The sequence below is a fragment of the Gekko japonicus genome, unplaced genomic scaffold (genome assembly GCF_001447785.1).
Source record: "Gekko japonicus isolate JY-2015 unplaced genomic scaffold, Gekko_japonicus_V1.1 scaffold1447, whole genome shotgun sequence".
Lineage (NCBI taxonomy): Eukaryota > Metazoa > Chordata > Lepidosauria > Squamata > Gekkonidae > Gekko > Gekko japonicus.
In genome coordinates, this window is record NW_015176015.1 from 73,829 (window position 1) to 95,893 (window position 22,065).

Sequence of the window (22,065 nt, forward strand, 5' to 3'; positions counted from 1 at the left end):
CTCCGGAGTTGAAGGGTTTGCTTTTTTGTTGTTTCTTTTGCACAGCTTTCAAGCATCAAAGGTCCTGCGCCCACTCTATAGGACTCCTTTGGAGCGCTGCAAAAGCAAGAGAGAGAGTGGAGGATCCAGAGTCTGCAAAGGGTGCAGGCTGGGTTTGGCCTTTTGGAAGGTAACATGGAAAAGGAACAGTGCTGTGGGGCACTCCACATCTGGAATTGCTAAAGGAGTTTCCACTGCAGCTTGCTTAGGCTGGAAAGGCAAAGAGGAGGTTAGCTGATTAGAGCAAAACAGACTGATTAGGACTTACCTTATTTTGTAGAAGGGCAGCACAGAAGAGTGCCTAGACGTTGCGAGTGACGGGTGTTCTCCCCCCACCCTTCTGGAGTACCGCGCTTTGCCGAGTCCACGGCCAAACTTCCTTCAGCGGAGTCTTTACCAAAAAAAAAGTTTTGGGGAGGGAGAGAACAGCCCCCGCTGTCCTGCACGCCCGCTGTCCGGCTGGTGCCTCTCTAGCGCATTTTATTGCACCCCAGAGCATTCGACAGCATCCAAGACGCGCTGCTCAGTCTCCAGTAACTCTGGAGCTGGCTTTAGAGCAACAAAAGAAGCCAAGATTGATTTTTAAATCCTACTTGGTTTAAACTTTTGGATCCAATTTTTTGGGCGGAATCGTTCTTTTTCGGACGAGACCGGGGAGTGGGGTGGGGGGGAAAGCGAAATAGCTTCAGTTGGTAGACACAACAAACATCTCTCAGCCCAAGGGCGAGTGACAAGCAGAACTTCACTTGGCGAGTATGGGCGGGAGAGCGTGAGGGGGGCCGCAGTCCCGGGCTCCTTCCAATCAAAACAAAAGCCGAAAAAGAAAAAGAAAGAAAAAAGACCCCAGGCGTGCGGGTTTTCGCTTTTACTTCAGGACTGAACGCTGACGGCTCCTTTCTCTCGGTCTCTGGCTCCCCTTTTCATTGTGGTGATGTGTGAACGCGCTGCTTTCGATTCTAGCTCACCCCCCCCCCCGCAGCCGCCAAGCCTCCCTCCTCTCCCTCCTCTCTGTTCTCCCCTTTCTCAGGATATGAGGGGATGTTTAGAAAATCCGCTGCCCACGCCAGCCGCTGACTCATGTTTTTATTAAAGAAGGGAGGCCTGTGCCTTAAACTGGCTCTACATATTAAAAAAATCACTGCGCGCGCCACCCCCCTCCCCCCCAAGCCCATTTTCTTGGCTCCTTGTCGGCACCAGGGGGTGGGGTGGGGGATTAACTGGGCCGTCGCGATGAGACTCGCTCGCCGCCTTATCGCAGAGATAACGTTTTTGCTGAAGGGCTTCTTTGTTTGCTGGGCGGAGTCGCTGTTTACGGGTTTCGTTGAAAGGGGCATGGGTTGTGCGAGCGATACAGCTGGAGAATGGTTCGCACGCAGGCCCGTACGGTGGCTTAGCATCGTCTGCCTCCCATTGATAGACGGCCAAGAAGAGACTGCAGGGCTCATCCATCCAGCCGTGGCCTCTAGGCATGCTAACATACGGTGTGATTACAGTGGTCCTGGAGGAGCAGGAAAGGGAAGCAAAACAGGCTTTTGTTTCATCCAGATTTCCAAATCACCAGATGTTGCTCTTTTACCTGAAGAGGGTGTGAGATTTCTAATATGCAAGATCTACTATTTTATTAAAGTTTAAAAAATTCCACTTTTTCTCCAATGAATTTAGTATGATGTATGTGGCTCTCTGAACACCCCAATTTTATTTGAGCATCACAACAACCCTGAAGTTGTTAGGTTAGGCTGAGATCTGCTAAAATGGGCAAGCTCACCCAATGAACTCCACAGCAGACAGAGTGGTGATGTGCAGCCATGGCTCCCAGGTCTGACTCCCAACACTCTACCTACTGCCTCTCACTTTGGCTCTTTTTCTTTTAACAATAGAAATGTGAATGGTGATTCACTCAAGTAGATATCATCCAGGTACATCCGTCATGGGGCCAAGATTTGATAGAAGAGCCTGGTTTGCATTGCATAATGAGTGAAACATTACTAACAGAAAGGTAAATTGGGCCAATAAATCATGTCACCTTCATTACCAGGTATGGTATTTTCAAGTATCACATTTCTATAATGGTGGATGGTAGGAGTGATCAGTGTCTTCTGTAAATACGATGCTTTTGTTAGATTATTGATTTGGTGACTGCAAGTCACAAACATGTCATCTTGATATGTGGCATCCTTGTAGATTTCATATCAGCAAACCAGACATATACAGTCAATTCTTAAGTCTTGTGAGAAATATGAAATGTTTTTAAAGCTTCTTGGAACTTTCTATCACTCTAGCCATTGTTCAGTGCCATCAACTGAGCTGCTTGATTTCCAGAACTAGAAATTTCTAAAATGTTTTCCAAAAAAAAGAGAAAAGAAGCAGCAGCAAAAAATCCATAGGTGTGCATGTGTGATATGGGGCCAAATACTTCTGTTTGGGGGATATATACCATCTTCCCAACACTCAAATGACAGTATATCTTTTCCTGTTTGCTTGTGTATGTTTGGCAAGCATCACGGTCCTCTGATTGTTAATATCCATGACTTTACTGATGATGAGGAACTCAATCCATCCGTGCGCCTCAACGACGTTCCAGTACTTGTATCATTTTGTTTCTTTCAAAAATAGTTATTTGGATGTGTTTCACCTCTTCAGTGATATGCTGTAGTCTATATTTCCCTTGATTAAAAAAATTCTGGCAGACAGGCAACCCTATCATGTTACTGTTGTTATCTGCATTTATATGCCACTTTTCACCTCAAAAGGGGCAAAGTGATTTATACCATTCTCCTCTCTTCCATTGTATCCCCTCAACAATCCTCTGAGTTAGGTTAGACCGAGAGTCACGCAGCAAACTTCAATGGCAGTGTGGAGATTCGAACCTGGGTGTCCCAGATCTTTGCCTGGCACTCTAGCCTAATACCACACTGGGTCTCCTTGACATATATCGTACTATAGCAACAAGTGCCACAGTGTCTTTTTTGCTCCTGGAAAGGCACTTAGGTATACTCACTGATACGGAGCTACGGTGACTCAAGTGGTTAAGACGCTGAACTGCAGGCTGTGGAAGGTCAGTAGTTCAGCAGTTCGAGACCAGGGTGCCTCATGATGGAGTGAGCTCCCATCTCTAGTTCCAGCTCCTGCCAACCTAGCAGTTCGAAAGCAAGAAATTCCAAGTAGATAAATAGGTACCACTTCGGTGGGAAGGTAACAGCGTTCCGTGTGCCTTGGTGTTTAGTCATGCCGGCCACATGACCACGGAAACGTCTTCGGACAGCGCTGGCTCTTCAGCTTTGAAACGGAGATGAGCACCGCAACCCTAGAGTCGGATTCGACTGGCTTTCGAGCAAGGGAACCTTTACCTTTATACTCACTGATACTTACTCAGATGTCTTAATTGGGACACATGAATTTCAGATACTAATAAGGCTCTTGCTTTGAGAAAAAGCCAGAAATCACTTGACTATACAAATGTCAAGAACACCCAGACCCTGTAGAAAACCATAAGGCCCTAATAGCATTATATGCTTATCCTGTAGGTTGTTTTTAGTTTAATGCTTCATATTGTTCCTTCTTTGGCTGTTCAAAGATCAATTCCCAATTACATATTTCCTGGCACCTCCATACAATGAATTATTCTTGTAAGTCTTGTTTGGTTTGACTTTATAGCTATGACTGGATTTTAAAAAAAGTGTTATTTGGTCTATGTTAATTTCTGGAGCAGATGTTGAGCTGAGCCGAGCTGAGCTGGTGTCTTTTTTTATGGTATGAGCAATAGCACAAATGTGACTGTTCTGAAAACTGTTTTTATTCCTCAGAGAATCGTTTAGGGACAGCTTGTTTTCAGCGGAGAGAGCAAGATGACAAACCCCTGAATACCTTGGGGGACAGGATGTTTTCTGGAAGGAAACAAAGATCAGTAAAGGAGCCCTAGGGAGACTCTGTGAAGGATCCTATTTTTCTTGGTTTTAGTTTTTATAAATATAATTTTGAGATGGTTGGTAACTGGCCAACTATCTGCCATTTTCCAATTTGCCCTATTTGGGCAAATTAATTGAGAGGGTGGTGGTGATACAGTTGCAGGGCTTTATGGATGACACGTCCCTATTAGATCCCTTCCCGTCTGGCTTTTGCCTGGGACACGGGACGGAGACGGCATTGGTCGCTCTTACTGACAACCTCCGGAGGCATCTGGATCTGGGCAGCTCGGCGGCACTGCTGTTGTTGGACCTGTTGGCTGCATTCAACACGGTCGATCATCAGTTGCTGACCACCTCACTGACATGAGGATCCAGGGGCTTGCCTTGCAATGGCTTGCTTCTGTTCTCCAGGGTTGGGTCAAAGGATGGTGCTAGGGAAACAGCAGTCCAGGAGACACCCACTTGACTGCAGAGTGCCTCAAGGGGCTGTGCTTTCCCCAATGTTATTTAACATCTACATGTGTCCTCTTGCCCAGATTGTCCGGAGGTATGGACAATCTCTATCTGATGCTGGGCGGCCAATCAGACTCCAGAGTAGAAGATCTGGACCGGGCATTGCAAGCCATGGCTGGTTGGCTTAGACTGAGCCGGCTGAAGCTGAACCCAGCAAAGATGGAGGTCCTGTGCCTGAGTCAGGGTGGTTTGGGGTTGGGGATGCCACTCCTGACCTTTGGTGGGGCACCATTAGTGCCAGCGCCGGTGGTTAGGAGTTTGGGAGTGCTGCTGGATACCTCCTTAACAATGGAGGCCCAGGTAGTAGCCACTGCTACGTCGGCCTTTTACCAACTTCGGCTGATTCGGCAATTGGTTCCCTTCCTCGACCATGATAACCTGGCTACAGTGATCCATGCGAAGGTTACCTCGAGATTAGACTATTGTAACGCTCTCTACATGGGGTTGCCCTTGTCGCAAATCTGGAAGCTGCAGCTAGTGCAGAATGTCGCGGCTAGGCTTTTGATGGGTCTTCCTAGATGGGAGAACATCCGGCCTACGCTGAAGGCACTGCACTGGCTGCCAATAGCATACCGAGTTCGCTTCAAGGTGCTGGTACTTACCTTTAAAGCCCTTTATGACCAGGGTCCGACATACCTGAGGGACCGCCTTTCCCATATATACCCCAGAGAGCACTATGGTCGGGGTCACGACATCGATTGACCATCCCAGGCCCTAAGGATGCCAGGCTTGCTGCTACCAGGGCCAGGGCCTTTTCAGTGGAATGAGCTCCCAGAAGAAATCAGGGCTCTGCGGGATCTTTTACAGTTCCGCAGGGCATGCAAGATGGAGTTCTTCCACCAGGCTTTCAACTAGGAGCTGCCTCACCACTACCACCAATGTCTGTGGTGGCAGGCTGGCCCTAGTTTGGAGATTGAGTTATACCATCGTGTGTTGCCATAAGATCATTGAGTTGGAAATCTTGTTTGTTACATCATATAGCACGCCATCTTATCAACGAAGAATGTTACTACTGTTAGCACTTTGATTATTTGTTTGTTTTAAAATGTTTTATATGTTTTTATGTGGATTTATGATACCTGTACCGATGAATGTAAGCCGCCCTGAGCCTGTTCGTGGGGAGGGTGGGATATAAATGGAATAAATAATAATAATAATTAAGAAAACAGAACATCATCTTAAAAGCACATTTTTGCCTCTAAGAGCAATCACATGCTGTTACCAGTACTTTCAGGTGGAACAGGGTATTTGCAAATCCTCATGGGTCCAATTCACACAGAAAGAAATACTACCAATTTCTTGCACATTAATATTCTCAACTTGTGCTTCACTTTCATGACTGGGAAGCAGCATGCCTACTGATAGGACAGTGTTATTGTGACTGTCGTGTCATGGTGACTCTAAAAAGCATGCAGCTGAATTTTACATACATTCAGATTCATTGTTGTGTACACTTACACAGAAAACATAGTGTGTGAACAAGAAGTACATGAGATGGTTTCATTCCTATACCATGTCAGCTCTATAAAGTCTGGGGAACTGTATATGAAGCATGTCTTGCATGCAGGGGATAAAGAAATATTGAAAGAAAGTGTGATAAAATGGTGTGACTTAGTGGAAGAGCCTCAGCTTTGCATGCAGAAGGTCCCAGGCTCAATCCTTGGCATCTCCACTAAAAAGGATCAGGTAGGAGGTGATGTGAGAGACCTCTGCCTGGTTCCCTGGAGAGCTGCTGCCAGTCTGAGTAGACAATACCAATCTTGCTGACCAATGGTCTTGATTCAGTATAAGGCAGCTCCATGTGTATGTAGAACAAGTTTTAAAAAATGACACATGTTTTATGGACCTCCTCTCCTTTTCAGCTCAATGGTATAGCATCTGCTTTGCATTCAGAAGATCTCAGGTTCAACCCCCAGGTGAGAGCTGAAAGACCTCTGGCTAAAACCTTGAAGAACCACTGCTAGACAGAGTAGACAATGCTACTACTTTTAACAGAGGTCTTCTCATTGTTCATGGGAGTTCATGGGTGTTCATGATATCATGCCGTGATGTAACTAGGTACCCTGGTTACATATGAACTGCCAGTGTGCATGCTGTTTCCATCATATGCATGCAGGCAAAGATGAGCCCAAGGATATATGGTTATAGAAAATTCAGTAACATGTGTGAACCAGTCACAGACAATTTTATTTCAAATAGAAAGGGTCAGTTTCAGTCATCTATGTTGGAAGAGAAGGATGTAGTGCTGTCTTTTAGCCTTAGACTTTAAAGGAGGACCATAGAGCAGGGATGTCAAACATTCAGCCCATGGGCCAGAACCAGCCCATCCAGGGCACTTATCCAGCCTGCAAGCAACTGGTCATTATCTTTATTGCCAGATGACAGAGACTGTGTGTTATGTCCCTGTATACTCTCCCAGTGCTAATGATTGGTGGTGGAAGTGGGAGGGAGGGCATCAGGGAGATACTTTAAGGAAATACCATTAAGAATGGTAATGTTTTAAGCACATTTGTGTTTTGAGTAAGAAATAACATTGTTAATTTTGGTTTGCCTGTGTCTTTTATAAAGTTTGTATCTCCGGCATCTGGCATTAAATTTTATGGCACATATGGCCCAGCCTGACAAAGTGATGTTTATGTCAGATCTGACCCCTGTAAGAAATTAGTTTAGCAACTCTGCATAGAGAGTCAGAGAGACAGATAAATCAGGGCACTGAGTATCCTTCCTTTCTACTGGTCTGATGATAGTATTTGATGTGATAGATGATGGGTAGATCGCTACTCTTAGAGAATCTTCCTTCTTTCTGCCTGATACCTTTTCTTCTCTCCATCTTGGCACCATGAGATCAAGACATGCCTCCTGCATCTCCATCCATACTAACTAATTAGATTAGATTAGAATCCTGTCTACAATGTAGATCCTTACAACAAAAGACTCATATCAATTTGTAAAGATAAAAAGGCTCCATGTGTAACTTTGTTTGTCAGCAGCACTAGATAAATTCCACTGTCCCTTGTGTCCTGAAACCTCTGCTTATACAATAGTTTATCAGTCAATAGGTTAGTGTTCCGTAGACACTAGTGTGTAATGAATGGACTTCCAGAACCCAGGTTTCTGAGACAGATAGCCCTCAAATCTGAAAAGACAGTTACAGCTGAAAAGCTAGAAGCGAAAGATAAAGATGGGCAGACGAGGCATGGAAACTTTCCATGTCACAGTACTGGTGAGTGGGTAGAAGTGGAGGCAAGATCATGGAGCAAGAGGAAGTTAGCCAATTGTGGTTAAAGTTGGCCAGTGTTCAGAAGTTCATTCTTTTGAGGGTCTTTCTGTGGGAATTGCGTAAACATTTTGGGAGCCATACATTAGCAGAGTGACTAGTATATAAGTAGCTCCTAGCTTAAGCAATATACACAAAATAGGAGCATCTTTAAAGGGGAGAAGTCATACTGGAACTGGTTGGGATTACATACTTGCTTGAATCTTGTGGTTACCTCCCCCCCTCCCGATGGTGGCTGTCCATGTGCAAAAGATGGTGCTGCAAATGATCTTTGACTTTGGACCTTCTTGGTAGTCTCTTGGTTGTATTACACATCCACTTGGGTTGCCCAATGCACTGTCCTGGGCATCCTCAACAGACTGGGTTTTGGCCAGCTATCCAATCCCATACTCCACAGGTTGCGATTGTAAGCTTCTTTATTCAGGCTTTCCTTCAACCAGCGTTTTCAGGACAGTTCATGGCACTCCCTTTCCCAGCTGTCTGCCATTTCCTCCCTAGCCAGTGCCAACAATCCTTCTTTCATGCCTTTCACCCATGTGTCCCTCCCGTGCCCTGTGCTACCCAACTCTACTTCTGCCCTTAAATCTTTCCCCAGCTTAGGACCCACAGCTGTGGAGCTGGAAAAGACCCTCCCACCTTCCACATACCTACTGATTCTTCCAGCCTAGAGGCATGACTTCTCCAGCTAGTGCGGCTCCAGACACCAATAGCCATCAATGCCCTTCTGACCAGACCTGGGCAATTTGGCAAGAAGTCTCCCATTGCTTTCCACTGGTGGCTCTTAAAGGGCCCCCAATGCCTTTTAGCCCCTCTGTGCCACATACCCGACAGAGGTATTTTCCAATAAGGGATGGCTTAGTTAAAAGTGGGGGAACTATACAAAAGCTCAAGTGGATACTAGACTCAATTCTCTTCAGTACTGAAAGGAATAAAATGAGATGTAACCATGGATTTCCTTCTTGCCATTGCTAATAAGACCCAACTTCATTTTGCTCTCTGTAGCTGAAACCAACAGTTATTCATCTAATGTCTGTCAGTGGTGGAATCTGTATCTATGGGTGGGATAAAATATGACCCAGATTCAAATACCCACTCGTGTCATGGAAGCTTGCTGGGTGACCTTGAGCCAGTCACAATCTCTTAGCCCAACCTACCTCCCAAAGTCCACGTGAGGATAAAATGGAGGGCAGGAGAATGATGTAAGCAGCTTTGGATCCCCATTGGGGAGAAAGGCAGGTTATAAATGAAATAAATAGACCTTTGCATATTGTTATTAACTCTCAAAGGGAGGGTGTGTGGAGCATGAATGGTCACTTGCATAACAAAGTTGAAATGAAAAGTAAGAACTTAACAGTTATGGAACACGTATGCATAGGTTTCGCATTACATACAAATACATATGTTTACATATCACATACAAAATGTAAAAACAATGTAACACTGAAGTCTGGAATCTTATTCTTTACAGCTTGTTTTGGTAGGGGCACCAGGAGCCAGACAAAATTAATTTGGAGTCAAAAGTCCAGCTGCAGCTATCTGTATTTTCTACAGCTCATGAAAACTCTTGATAATATGTACAGTGCACCAATATAGTGCTGTAACAGTGCTGATATTACTTTAAATGTCAGTTGTAATGAGGATTTGTGGAATTACACTGACAGATTCCCAAACAGGATGATCTATTGATTCAGTGTATTAAAATACTCGTGACTGAACTTAGATGGCATCTCAAATAGCAACAACAGGGAGAACAACAATAGGCCAGCTGAGAAACAAAAACATCAGGTTCTTCATGGACTTCAAAAGGACAGTTTGAACTGCTAAAGAGCAGGGCCTTTGAGACAGATGAGACTGGGGCATCTTGAACCATTTTAGCAGAATGGAAATTGGTCCAATATGGCCCCAAGATGAAAGAACAAATGGTTTATTTTCTCAGCAATGATAGCAGCATGTTCTGAACTGGAGCCTGGGGAGAGAGAGAGAGGGAGAGAGGGGCAGGAAGTTCTGGAGTGATGTCAGGAGATATCATATATCCAGACACAGAACCACTCTTCTACTGGCTCCCCTTCTGGACCTTTCTCCTTTGAGAGAAGACTAGGTCCTGAGAAATCTTCAGATTTTCTGTACTCAGCCAATGGCATGGGGCTTATGATAGCTTTATTGTGTGTGTGGTTACATCTATGCTGCTGACAGTATTCCTTTGCAATATGTACTATAGGTCTGTTCTTTTTTTTAATATATATTTTTATTTTGCATATCACATGATAACAACACAAATCATATATTTTTTAAGATACTATACAGTCCATTACATCCTCTTTTACACCGTATCCCTGGCAATGGCTGTTTACATTATAATGGTTATTAAAACAAAAAGATTTTTCCCCCTGTCATTGCCAGTGATTGCTTAGAAAACTATTTTTTATTTCCTTAAACTCAAGTAATACAAACTTAATAAAATGATGTTTATTGTTGTCCCAGACAGTTTCTCTTATATCTTATCCGTATTATATTAAGCCTTTTAATTGCTCTTAAATAGAAAGATAAACCAACAACCAAATAATTTAAATCTTCATGGCGGAGTTCTTGGATGTTGCCACCTCTCTATGGGACTTTGGAAATCCCAAAGGGGGTCTTTTCCTAAGGCCCCACCCTATAGAAGGTGATAAGGGAGTTCCTCCCGAGTGCCTTACCGGCTATGCTCCTATTGTACCTTAGTGTCACATGTTTAAAACAATATATTAATATTAAATCGGCTTATCTAGAGTTAAACCTGTTGTCCTCTCATTTTTTGTCCAAAGCTTAAAGTTGTAAAGCAGTTAGCATTTCCTCTCCGGACTTGACATCATAAACGGTGTGGGCTCTGCCTTTGTAATTTATTTGTAAATGTCCGAGTGGAAGCCAGCGGTATCTAATTTGTTTTTCTGTCATCCGCTTTGTAATTGGTTTCAAGTTCCGGCGTGCTGTTAATATCTCAGATGGCAAGTCTTTGAACACTTGTATTTTAGTATCCTCGAGTTGGAGCCCATTATTTTTCCTTGCAGCTTCTAAGACGATAGCCTTTACTTTGATATCTGTCAGCTCAGCAAGAATATCTGGGATTAGAGTAGGCGAGCCTGTTTGTGGTGGTTTCAGCCGATAAGCTTGGCTAATTGGTGCGGCCGGCAGCTGCAATAATTCCTGGAGCCAGAGATTTAAAGAGTCCGTGAGGTCTTTGTCTATGCAAAAGTTTGGGGAGATTCCCCTGAATTTAATTTTACTTTCCCGAGCCTTAATATCCAAAAGAATAATCTTGGACTTACTCCAAGTCTCAAAAATCTTCAGGCTTTGTATGTCCTGCTTATTTTTAGGTGCCTCTTCTTCCAAGTCGACTTCTAATGGGGGGGGGGAGTCATCATCCGATGGTTGCATAGTTTGCTCATTTTGTTGAGCTCCCTCGTTGTTTTTCTTGGCTGCTTTCGCTCCTTTCCCTCCTCTTTGCTTCCCCATTCTTATCAGCAAGTTGTTTTTGTCATTATAGTCCTCAATTAGTCTTTATTTTGCGTTTTTTGGAGCAAAGACGCGGAGGCTCTCTCGGTCCGACTGCGCAATCTCGCAGCCACCGGAAACTCCTATAGGTCTGTTCTGCAAGGGTCGGAGCAAAGCAGTCACATAGAAATAGCTGAGCGATGTGATACTTACACAACATGGACAAATCGGTATGTTTACTTCCTGAAGAGGAAAAGGAGCTTCTTGATCTATCCATGTATTCTAGGGCTTATCCCTGCTACAGAAAACAGGATCCATGGCTGAGTCCTGGTGAGTGCTATTTGCGCCCTTTTAATAAGATGTGGTGTCTGTCAATGATTGTTGTGGCCCTCAGGCAAGGCTTTCTCTGGTGGGCTTCTTCAACCTGGAAGAGGAAGGATGTTTAAATTGAAAATTGTCTCACATTGCCTCAGTTTGTTGGCTATCCTGTGCCAGTGGTACTCACTTTGTGGTTTACAGAAGGCCACATTTGCAATCACTATCAAGCAAGCCACATGACTGTTGTATGCCCTGCACCCCACCAAAAACACACATCCAACAATATTGGAACGGATAAAAAGAAGTACTTCTTCACCCAAAGAGGGATTAACACGTGGAATTCACTGCCACAGGAGGTGGCGGTGGCTACAAGCATGGACGGCTTCAAAAGGGAATTAGATAAAAAAGCATATGGAGCAGAGGTCCATCAGTGGCTATTAGCCACAAGGTATAGATAGGGACTCTGGGGCAAGTGATGCACTGTATTTCTTGGTGCTTGGGGGAGTCAACAGTGGGAGGGCTTCTAATGTCCTGGCCCCACTGGTGGCCATCCTGATGGCACCTGGTATTTTTGGCCACTGTGTGACACAGAGTGTTGGGCTGGATGGGCCTTTGGCCTGATCCAACATTGGCGTCTCTTATGTTCTTATTAAATACAACTATAATCAAAATATATCCAAAAATATAACCCAATAAATATTCAATGCGGCAAAACCAATTTGAGTCCAAGGAAATAAGGCAAGACAAAAACATTTTAAATAAATTAAATAAATAGAACTTTAAAACTCCCTAAACTCCACTAACTTATTTGTTGCACGCATTTACTTTTGGACATGCTGTTGGAGGTGCAAAGCAACCCCCCCCCCCCGGAAACTGAAATTACAAGAAGAGGTAGAGATGGCATGTGAGAGAGCCAGATTAGTTCTTAAGCCACAAGGCGAGTACCACTGTTCTGTGGAAAGTAAAAAGATAGTGAGGGACTCTGGAGTCCTCAACAGGTGTCTGTCTTCAACTGTCCCTTAGTAATTTTTGTTTTCCCCTGTTCATGTTCAAGATAAATATGTTTTGAGAAACCTTATTCTGTTAAGAGATAGTTGGCCCTAAGATTCCAAAGTAAGAATCACTCTGCTACTCCAAACCACTATGGAGGAAGGGAAAACCTTGAACATCTCACTTGTTAAGGTGAAACACACTCACCTAGAAACACACCCTACCTTCTCATGATAGTTAGGTAAGCATCAGTCAAGTTAGTCTTTCATATGTGAGTGCAAAAACTAATCACAACACCAATTTCAGATTTTTTTAAACTTGTTGGGTATTTGTTTGTTTATCTGTGTTTGTTATGTCTTTAAAATTCAATAAAGAAAGTGTTAAAAAACAAACTTGTATAAGTAGTCATTAGTTGCAACAAGAAAAAGTGTACAATTGAGTAACAATCCAATGCAGCTAGTTGCGAAGGCATAGGAAAGGGCATGCACATTTGGATGCATGTGCATCCCAATGTTCATCCAAATACATGTGTCATTGAGAGTAATGCAATATGGATGGATGGCATCTGCAGCTGGATGTGGGCATCTTTCACCCACAATTCACTGGTTGCTATGGCATTTGCATTCAGATATACATCTGAATATACCACCCATTCTGCCCAAGTGAGTAAACCATGTGTTGCGACCTCAAGGGAAGGAAGCAGTAGCACAGTTGCCTTGGCAACAGGATGCATTCTGTTTAGAGTTGTCATTGGGGAGAAAGGTGATGGGGTATAGAAGAAGTAAATAAGTCAATAGTTTTCCCCTTGACAACTGCCCCACTGCAAAGAGATTTGTGCACTTTTACTAAAGGGTAAGAAAAATAATGAAATGTGGGGCATATTTTGTAGAGGTGAAAATGTCTACAAAGTATGCCCTTCCCCTGTTCGACTTACCCTTGATTTTATTACCAGTAATGAAAGAGACCCAGTATATGTGAATAACTGGCTCCATGGTTTTCTTCAGAATCAAGAGGGTCCAGATCTGTTGATTCTGAATTACTGTCCCAAATCAATAGCCCTTCCTCAGGTTTATTTACCCAAACTGAGATTTTTTACAGATTCCTAGAGATCAGTCTGAGGGACACTGAGAGCCAAACTGGGAGATTAATGAATGATTCTCCTGAGCATTTTTATTGGTACATAGCAGCTGTGGTTCCCTAATTCATAATCCTGGATAGGGTTTAATTTTCCCTCTCACATAATTTTCCTGACCTCAGACATCCCTACCAGAGCTATTTGCCCTACTGCAGCTGCCTGTATATTTTCACCAAATGGGCAACTAGTAACTCCAGGGAACTGGTTGAGGTAAGGAAGGGAAAACAGCATAGGGGAAGAATTAGGTTCCCTTTCCATAGCCCCAATCTGAACTCATTCTCCCCACTGTTTTATAGTTCATTCTTGGATCTCAAAGTGTCCCAATATTAGTCTGTTCTGAATGGAACTTGCCTTGCGGCTGTGGACTTCCCTGATCCCTGAGTTCTTCATTTAAGTGCTTTTGATAACTAACTTGCTGGGAGAATCCTTGTTCTCAGAGGCATCAGCCTAACTCCAATGTGAATAATAATAGCAGTGATTTCCGGTCACCCAGGCATTTCACCACATCTGGAGCCACTTATTTTCTGGAAAGATTAACCATTTACTGCCACAGCTATTTCTGATTTATACAACTTGAAGGAAGCTGTTCACAGCAGGCATCCAGTACGTGCCCGAATTCTTCTTGCTGCTTTATCTTCCCCACCTTGGAGACTATCCAATTTGATCACACACAGATTCTTCTTCTTCTTCTACTCCATGCCTGTAGAAAAAAGAAAGCAATAAAAATAGGGACTAATCCTAGTAATCACATGTGATATAATGCAGATTTAGGACTCACCTGCGAAAACCAAGCGTATCTGGGCCGATCAAGGTCTATGAGCATATTGATTCTTGGATTCAGTGCAGACATTACAAAACACCAGGGGTCTTTTGGGGTTGGAGCGGGCCGGAGCGCTGCTCCAGCAGCCCAGGAGCCACCACTGAAGCGCTGTGGCTGGGGAGAGGCGCAAAGAGCCCCGCAGCCAGGTCCCCTGAGCCCACACAAAAGTGCTGGGGCCAAAGGGAGGCATGGAGAGCCCTATCGCCGGGTCCCCTGGGCCCGCGCAGAAGCGCTGCAGCTCGGGGGAGGCCTGGAGAGCCCTGCCACTGGCACCGAAGTGGTAAGTAACGGATCCGCTTTCTTTCCCTCCTTTTCTTTCTCTCTTTCTCTTCCTTCCTTTCTTTTCCTCCTTTCCTTCTCTTTCTTTCATTCCCTCCTTTCCTTCTCTCCTTTTCCGCTTTCCCTCCTTCTCCCCTTCTCTCTCTTTCTTTCCATCCTTCTTTCCTTCACTTTCTTTCCTTCTTTCCTTCTCTCTTTTTATCTCCTTTCCTTCCTTCTTTTCTTCCTTCTTTCCTTATTTTTCCTTCCCTCTTTCCTTCCTTCTTTCCTTCTCTCTACTCTCTCTCTTTCCTTCCCTCTTTCCTCCTTCTGTGGCCCAACTCTAGTGGGCCAGCTGGGGAAGGGAAGGGGAGGCTTTTGAAGATGCCTCCCCCCCTTGCTTCCCCTTCTAACATCACTTCTGGTGATGTCAGGGGGTGTGGCATATGCTATTAGCCTAGTAGCTCATTAGCATACCCTATGCTAATGAGCTCCTGCAGCTCTTTTTCCAGGAAAAGACCCCTGCAAAACACAGTATCTCTGGGCTTGCACATTCCTTATTTCACTTTTCCTACTGATGTATTCCCTGCTCCCTTGAATGTGTAGGGTTGCCAAGTAGGGGCTTTTTGGGGGGGGGGGGTTAGGTTGCCAGCTCCAGGTTGGGAAACTCCTGGAAATCTGGGGTGGAATGTAAATAAACCTGACAAGGACATGGGCCCCAGAGGGATAAATGCCATAGAACCCACCCTGCTAAACATCCACTTTCACCAGGGAAACTCATTTCTGTAGTCTGGAGATGAGCTTTAATTCCAGGGGATCCTCAGCTCCCACCTGGAGGCTGGCATCCCTGCTTTTGCAATAACCAATAACCTGAAACAGACAAATTATTATTAGTACCAAGTCTCCAGAATTTACTATACAGCCTAATGTGGATCCTGGTTTCCAATAATCGATTGGCAGCAATTCCTGGCTACAGCTACTTACCATGTTTGCCTGATATAGACATTATAAGAAACCATGAATATTTCAAAGTATGGAAAAGACTGGGGGATCTGTGAAGGAGACAGGAGAAGAGGCAGTGGAGGAGTAAGCCTGGAAGCTCTTAGTACACTCCCATGCATTACTTGGTCTAAAAAGGCAGCCAACTGGGCCCTTGATATAGTTTGGGGCCATGGCAATGGGGATAGGCTTTAAAAAACACCCCTTGTGTGCATGCAGAAATGTCCATTTAAAATGTCTTCAGGCTGCTTTAAGCCCCATAAGGGAACAAAAACAGGTATCCATACTGTCCCATTTTTAAAAAAAATCAGGAAGTCTTAAGCCCCCCTCCTTCTCCAGTGCCACAGCGCTGATTCATATGATCCCAATGGCTGCTTTTTAGGACCATAATAATACATGGTGAGTTCCAATCATGCTACTTCAACCTTATGTAGAGAGTGGCCCTATGTGTAATATAAAATGTAATAATTTGGAGATCAGATTTCTTCCAGAACATGCCTTAGCATCCGAATATCATTTTCTCCAGTTAAATTATTAATATATAGGCTTTAAGGATATGTTGCTTTATCTTTTAAGCCTATCTTGTAAGCAGATCCTAATATTATCTTGTAAACATATATATCTCCATTTGAACATATTTATTTATTTAAAACATGTATACCCCACCTCTCGGCACAATGCTCTGGAGGGAGCTTCAACAGAAGATAGAAAAACCAAATATAAACAATAAAATAAAACTCACCATATAAAAACCAATAAAACCAGCAGTTAAAATTTTATAAGCAGCTCTGCCTAACAATAAAACAAGGGCAAATAGGAAATATAATGATGAAAAACTCCTAATGGAAAAAATCTAAATAAATAGTATACAGAGAGATGGCTAGGGGGAGATATTTTTTTTGGCCTGGCATGTACAGTTTAAAAATTCTCATAGTGTAATCTAAATCAGAGTTACAGTCTTCTAAGCCCTGTTCAACGGACTTAACAGGATTTAACTCTGATCACCCTGCCAACAAAAGCCAACAAAAGTCCGCATGGTCAAAGCAATGGTATTCCCAGTAGTCATGTATGACTGCGAGAGTTGGACTATAAGGAAGGCCGAGCGCCGAAGAATAGATTCTTTTGAACTATGGTGCTGGAGAAGACCCTTGGACGCAAGAAGATCAAATCAGTCAATCCTAAAAGAAATCAACCCTGACTGTTCCCTGGAAGGCCAGATAATGAAACTGAAGCTCAAATACTTTGGCCACCAAATGAGAAGGTACCACTCACTGGAGAAGATCCTGATGCTGGGAAAGATTGAAGGTCAAAGAAGACGGGGACGGCAAAGGGTGAGATGGTTAGACAGTGTCATAGATGCAACGAACATGAAATTGAGCAAACTTCAGAGGACGGCGGAAAACAGGAGGGCCTGGCGAGATCTCGTCCATGGGGTCGCAAAGAGTCGGACTCGACTGTGCGACTGAACAACAACAACAAAATTGCTCTGTCAAGCCCGTTGCCCAAATGAAGATATTTGTTGATGGCCATTCATTACTTCAGACACTAAACTCTAAGGAGAACTTCTTCAAGACTGAAAGCAACAATCAGGGGTCATTTCATAGAAAAAGAGGTGCAGGAGCTCATTAGCACAGCTCATTAGCATAACTTATTTGCATATGCTACACCTCCTGACATCACCAGAAGTGTGTCAGAAGGCACACTCAAAAAAGAAAAGAAAAGAAGGCAACACCCACCACTCAGGCTCCACTGGACTGTTTTAGATTGCTAGCTATTGGGGGGGGGAACGTGCCAATCTGTCCTCACAGAGGAGGGAGAGCTTGTACCTGAATACAACCTGGTCTTAAAGGTGCCACTGGACTGTTTTGGACCAGGGGGCGGGGCTCTGCAGCTTACCTGGCTGCTTCTTGCTCTGACTGAAGGCTGCTGGGAGCAGGGGGTGGGGCTTGTTGCATGTGCCTGCCCCCTGGGCTCTTTACTGTCGGCGCACCTGTGCGCTCCTGCAGGAAATGACCCCTGACAACAATCCTGTTTTAAGGAACCATACACTGTTTTCTGAACCCAACAGGGCAACTCTGTCTAGAAGTGTTAAGACTGGGGTGTTGAACTCATTTGTTATGAGGGCCAGATCTGACATAAAGGAGTCTTTGTTGGGCCGGGCCATGTGTATCATAAAATGTAATGCCAGGTAGCAGAGATATAAACTTTATAAAGGACACAAACATAAAGTTTTTTTCTTAAAAACATGATTAAAACATTAGCACTCTTGCAATATTTTGTTTATTTAACAGAGTCTGATAACTGACACCTCTTGCTCTGAATTACTGTATCAAAATGTCTGTGCTGTTGCAATCTTGAGTATGCTGTTCAAGTGCGTATCTGTAAGCTGCAAACCTACTTTTGATTTACTGACATTCACAACAGAAATCTCATGCTCAGAGTTCTGAGCCTAGGGCCCAGGGGAAAACATTAAATGGTTGGGCATTGTGAGCTTTTGCACAAAAATTGCTTCATATGCTGGTCAAAAACATGAGAAGGCACCATGATACAAACTGAGGGCTATGTGTTTGTCTACAAAACTATAGTCATCCTCAGTGGTCAGTATTAGTCTACTACCTGGGAAGTCTAAGTTCAAAATCCTCAAAGGAAATGTGCTGGGTGAACTTGGTCTGGACACACACTCTCAGTCTAGTCCATCTCACTGGCTTGTTGCTATTCCTCATCTAAATAGTTCACATTGCGGGTGATTTCCCACAAGCGCTGCTCCGCGCTCACTCTTCTCTTTGGCCCGATGGTACATGTCAATTTCACACAAGCTGCTGAGTGGCTGCATTTTGCCTTGCAGCTTCGTGCGATTTCCCCCACATCTACTCAATCCTGTTTTTTGAGGACTGAGTAGACACGGGGGAAATTGCACGAAGCTGCAGGGCAAAATGTGGGTGCGCAGCAGCTTGTGTGAAATTGACACATACCATCGGTGCAAAAGGGAGGAGTGAGCGCGGAGCAGCACTTGTGGGAAATCACCCACCTTTCCTACTGAGAAAGATTGGATCATGAGGGCATGGATACAGTGATAATGTCACGGGCTGGGGTGCCAGTCAAAGGGAGACCAGAATGGGTCAAGGTCAGTAGCCAAGAAGACAGTGCAAAGTCCAAAGCCAGACCGGGGTCAGGAGCCAGAAACACAGTGCCAAGTCCAAAATCAGTAACCAGAAGCATAGTCCAAAGCCAAGCTGGGGTCAGGAGGAGCCAGGAAAACAGAGCCAAGTCCAAAGCCAGGGGGTCCAAAAGTCTAGGTGCAAGAGTTAAGCCCAGAGGTCATTTCGGGCCCCTCATGGGGCTCGGCAGTGGAGCTGCAAGGCCGGCGGCGGCGGCCGGGACCGTTGGGGGTGGGGTGTGTGGCCTTATGACACACTTCTGGTAATGTCAGGGGGTGTGGCCTTATGACACACTTCCGGTGATGTCAGGGGGTGTGGCATATGCTAATGAGTTATGCTAATGAGTTCCCCTAGCTCTTTTTCTACGAAATGACCCCTGGTTAAGCCAAAGTGGATGCGAGTGGCACGAAGCTGACTCATTGCTTCCACGAACAGTACTGCCCAGAGTGTGGAGTTAAATGCTTCTACCAATTAGCCAGCTGAATGGTCGCCCAGGCTCCTGTTAGAACTCTGGGCTAGCCAAGCGTCTTCCCTGTAGCCTTGTGTCTTGTCACCTCGTTGCTAAGTTTTGCTGCAGTCGCTCCCTTAAACGAGTCACACGTGGGGGTGAGTCAGGAGGACTTTCAGCTTGCAATTCTTCCCCAGTATCTGGGCCAGGTGTTGAGAATGCTGCTACAGGCAACTGCCAGCTATCCTCTGCTGCTTCAGAGGGGGCAGCTTTGGTTTCTGCAAGATCTGTCAGTTCTGTCAGCTCTCCCTCATCCACACCCATGACAGATAAAGGGGGAGGGAACTCAGTTGCACCCAGAGAGGCACAGCATAACGAGCCCAACAAAACACACACACTGTAGCAAGGCACACAAAACTTCATACCTTGGATAAAACTTTGTTGGTCTTAAAGGTGCTTTGTATTTCTTCCATGAAATTGAGGCAGCGAAGTAAAGCAAGCTCTCCCTCCTTCCCTCCCTACCTTCAGGAAGGAGCCTCAGCCAATGGAGGGGAAGAAAGGCTTGCTTTTCTTTCCTGTGCAACTGAAGCAGCCTAGCCAGGAAGCAAGTTCTGGCTCCTTCCCTCTCTTCCCCTGGGAGGGGGAGGGGCCTCAGCAAGTGCTGGGAACAGAAGCTTGCCTATCTATCTCTCCTGAGTGATTGAGAAAGTCTGGCAAAGCAAGCTATTTTTATTTATTTATTTATTTATTTCAGCTTACTACCCCGCTCTAACCACCTAAGGGGTCTCTGAGCAGCTACAGTTACTCATTTATCCCTAACCTATGGCCACAATTATTAGGGGTGGGGACAATCCCTACCGGCACCCAGTAGAGGGGTTTTTCTCCCAGGTTGGCTACGTCAACTTCGGCGTCACTCGGCTTCTGGCTCCTTTCTGGCGGTCTTTCATTGCGGATCAGTCGGGCCATTCTGTCACGCGGATGCAGCAGCAGCAGAATTGGAAGGAGAAGCAGGAGACAGCCAGTTCCACTGTGGGCCTCATAGAAGCCCACCGGGGTCCGATCTGGCCAACGGGCTGCATGTTTGACACCCCTGTGTTAAGCCATGAAAGGCAAGGATCAATCATAGATGTGGTAGCTCAGATTCCTCCTCGTACTGTCCGCATCTTCAGGTCCTATGATTGTATATTACCCAAGCAATTGCTATTAGACCGTGGTCTGATAACATTCTGCAATTGTTCTGCAAACCTAATGGTCATGGTGGATGCAAATGAAAGAGCTGACAAACACGCCATAGAATCATAGAGTTGGAAGGGACCTCCAGGGTCATCTAGTCCAACCCCCTGCACAATGCAGGAAATTCACAAATACCTCACGCCACACCCCCAGAAGAGGGGGGGGAACCCCTCCAGGATCCCTGGCCAAAATGGCCTGGAGCAAAATAGCTTTCTGACCCTGAAAGTGGCAATCAGCATTTCCCTGGGCATGTAAGAAAGGGCCACAAGAACTAAGCACTGATGCAACCCTTCCTGCTCTCCCTTCTTGGGATCAGCCTAAGTTCACAGAATCAGAAGTGCTGTCAGATGGCCACCTAGCCTCTGCTTGAAAACCTCCAAAGAAGGACAGCTCACCACCTCCTGAGGAAGCCTGTTCCACTGAGGAACCACTCTAACTGTCAGGAAGTTCTTCCTAATGTTTAGCCAAAAACTCTTCTGATTTAATTTCAACCCATTGGTTCTGGTCCAACCTTCTCAGGCAACAGAAAACAACTCTGTACTATCCTCTATATGACAGCCCTTCAAGTACTTGAAGATGGTTATCATATCACCTCTCAGTCATCACCTCTCCAGGCTAAACATACCCAGCTCCTTCAACCTTCATAGGACTTGGTCTCCAGCCCCCTCACTATCTTCATTGCCCTCGTCTGGACATGTTCCAGCTTGTCTATATCCTTCTTAAATTGTGTAAGCAGTGGGGTACTGCAGGGATCAGTACTTGGTCCACTGCTTTTTAACTTGTTCATTAATGATTTGGAGTTGGGAGTAAGCATTGAAGTGGCTAAATTTGCGGATGATACGAAGTTGTTCAGGGTGGTGAAAACCAGTGAGGATTGTGAGGCACTCCAAAGGGATCTGTCAAAGATGGGCGAGTGGGCGTCAACATGGCAAATGGGGTTCAATGTGGCCAAGTGCAAGGTGATGCACATTGGAGCCAAAAATCCTAAATATAAATACACGTTGATGGGGTCTGAACTGGCAGAGACTGATCAAGAGAGAGATCTTGTTGTAGTAGATAACTCACTGAAAATGTCGAGACAGTGTGTGACTGCAATAAAGAAGGCAAATGCTATGCTGGGGATTATTAGGAAGGGTATTGTAAACAGATCAGCCAATATCATAATGCCCCTATATAAATCAATGGTGAGACCTCATTTGGAATACTGTGTGCAGTTCTGGTCACCACACCTTAAAAAGGATATTATAGCTTTGGAAAAAGTGCAGAAAAGGGCAACTCGAATGATAAAAGGGTTGGAACACTTTCCCTATGAGGAAAGGTTAAAGCGCTTAGGGCTCTTTAGCTTGGAGAAACGACGACTGAGGGGTGACATGATTGAGGTTTATAAGATTATGCATGGGAAAGAGCAGGTAAAGAAAGAGGTACTTTTCTCCCTTTCTCACAATACAAGAACCCGTGGGCACTCCATGAAATTGCTGAGCGGTCGGGTTAGAACGGATAAAAG

At 44.8% G+C, this 22,065-nt stretch overlaps 1 protein-coding gene across 1 annotated transcript in view; it reads right to left on the minus strand.

Annotated features, from left to right (window-relative positions):
- The window catches only part of LOC107123329 (platelet-derived growth factor receptor beta-like), a gene marked incomplete at its 3' end in the record, with an annotated part of 70,684 nt that extends 70,279 nt beyond the window's left edge, over positions 1 to 405 (minus strand). Inside the window, exon 1 of the mRNA XM_015426570.1 lies at positions 308 to 405. The remainder of the gene's footprint in view (positions 1 to 307) is intronic.
- Between the last annotated feature and the right edge of the window lie 21,660 nt (positions 406 to 22,065).